At 49.3% G+C, this 2,500-nt stretch overlaps 1 protein-coding gene across 13 annotated transcripts in view; it reads right to left on the bottom strand.

Annotated features, from left to right (window-relative positions):
* Positions 1-2,500, bottom strand: part of LOC125036550 (protein couch potato-like) — a 252,363-nt gene that overhangs the window by 51,239 nt on the left and 198,624 nt on the right. The window lies entirely within an intron of this gene.

The following is a 2,500-nucleotide window of genomic DNA, read 5'->3' as shown; positions in this document are numbered from 1 at the left end:
TAGTGCCACGACGGATCTCTCTCCCTTTATTCATCATTTGATGAGCGAGATTACGAGTGAAGGGAGACAAAGAATTAAAAGTCTCGCTTCCTATTAAAAACAAAAGTCGAGGCGATATACTCTTTAAACGGCGCTTGATACAAAGGTTTAAATTTCCAGCTCTCTTCAGAAGGCTTAAATACGGCAATTTTCCTTCAGCGAGACACAAGACGATGAGAAATCTTCACACCCTTCTTCTGACAAACAACAACAACGAAATCAACAATATTGCACTTCTTCCCTTTACAACTCCCAACAAGCTGTTCGACGGGCGCACAACAATGCTTAACGGCGTCCGTTTGCCATTGTCCGGCCTCGCAGCTTATTATCCTTGGGGCCGTTGGGACGCTGACCCCCCCACCCCCACCACCACCCATTCCCCCCTCTCCTGCCCTCCCCGTCGAGATCTTATCATAAGGAACAATGAAGCGACACCTGCCGCCCCCTCTCCCGGTAGTCGATGACGACGGCGACGACGAAGGTGGCGACGGTGCGGGAGGAACGCCTCGGGAAATGAGCTTTGGTTGGACGCCTGCCTGCACAGCGGGGGGAGGGCGAGGCCTTCCGGTTTTCCTTCTGACGTTTCCCGTTGCATGAATTCTATAGGAATGCACGAGCAGACACACTGAGATACACAGAGGTACACATATTCTCTCTCTCTCTCTCTCTCTCTCTCTGTCTCTCTCTCTCTCTCTCTCTCTCTCTCTCTCTCTCTCTCTCTCTCTCTCTCTCTCTCTCTCTCTCCCTCTCACACACACACACAACGCAACGCCAAGCATTCCACACGTGAGAATAATCCCAACCTGCGGGATCGAGACACCAAGTTTAAATTACTCGAAGACGATTCTCAGTAGCCACAACCCCCCCCCCCCCCCTTGTCTCTTCCCTCCTTCCCATTATCCCGAGACTCCCCCACCTCCCCCCCACCGCCCCATCTAGTCCTGCCCCAACCCTCCCCCCTTGTCTCTTCCCTCCTTGCTTTAATCCCGACCCATACTTACTCTCCCCCCGGTCACAACCCGTACTAGCTACCCACCTTTCTTAACCGCCTCTTTACCCTCCCCCACCTTCCTCCCCTTCCCCTTCCCCTAACCCCCACCTTTCCCCCTTCTCCTTCTCCTAACCCCCACCTTTCCCCCCTTCCCCATCCCCTTAACCCCCACCTTCCTCCCCTTCCCATAACCCCCACGTTTCCCCCTTCCCCTTCCCTTAACCCCCACCTTTCTCCCTTCCCCTTCCCCTAACCCCCACCTTTCTCCCCTTCCCCTAACCCGAACTCTCCCCTACCTTCTCCCCCAACCCTCAAAGCCTGGATCAGTGTCCCCAACATTAACACTGGCTGAGGGAAACTTGTTAATATCCGGCGGGTCACGCGATACCAACGTTAGGCAAACGCACACGCACGCACGCACAGACAGACAGACGTACTTACGCATACACACAAAGAAGGGACATACAGACAGACAAATAGAAACACGAACGGACAGACAGACACGCGTGAATCCACATGCGCGGACGAACGAACGCAGACAACTGGACGGAAGGAATGATCGATAGACAAACAAAATATAAAGAAACAAACAAACCAGACAGCCAGACACAGACAGACAATAAAGAAAAAAAAGATACAGACCGACATAAAAATAACAGACACAGACAAACGCAAAAGCTATTCGCAAGCCAGCTGATGACGACGGCTGATATCACGTGGTCTCCGGCGAACGAAAAAAACGGCACGGAGAGAGTGAGAGTGAGAGTGAGAGTGAGAGTGAGAGTGAGAGAGATAGACAGATAGAGATAAAGCTAGAGACAGAGATAGATATAAAGCTAGAGATAAAGACAGAGGTAGCGATGGACAGTTAGAAATAAAGACATAGGTAGAGATACACAGATAAAGCTAGGGAGAGAGACACATAGATAGAGATAGACAGATAAACCTAGGGGCAGAAACACATAGATCGAGATAAAAGACAGACAGATAAAAATTGAAAGTGAGAATAAAGAAAGCAAATAAAATTTGAAGAAAAAGGGAGGGAGAGGGAGAGAGAGAGGGAGGGAGGGAGAGGGAGGGAGAGGGAGAGGGAGAGGGAGGGAGAGGGAGAGGGAGAGAGAGAGAGAGAGAGTGAAATAGGCGAGAGAGAGAGTGAAATAGGCGAGAGAGGAAGAGAGGAGAATAGTGAGAAAAGAGTGAGAAGAGAGGGGCACAAAAAGGGAGAAAAACTAAAGTGAAGAGAGAAGAAACATAAAAAATCAAACAAAACGACTCACAGAAGAAAAAAAAAACGTAAAAAACAACAACAAATACAAACTCAGAAAAAAAGAAGAATAATAAAAAAATAAAATAAAAAAGAAGAAGAAAAAAAAACGTTTTGCGCGACTGACTTCGTCGTATTCCCGGGTAAACGATCACGGGCGGCGGGGGTCGTTGGCCTTCACTATCCGCACCTTCGCACAATTCCTT

The sequence above is a fragment of the Penaeus chinensis genome, chromosome 21 (assembly GCF_019202785.1).
Source record: "Penaeus chinensis breed Huanghai No. 1 chromosome 21, ASM1920278v2, whole genome shotgun sequence".
NCBI classification, from domain to species: domain Eukaryota; kingdom Metazoa; phylum Arthropoda; class Malacostraca; order Decapoda; family Penaeidae; genus Penaeus; species Penaeus chinensis.
This window is presented reverse-complemented; position numbering and strand designations above follow the sequence as displayed.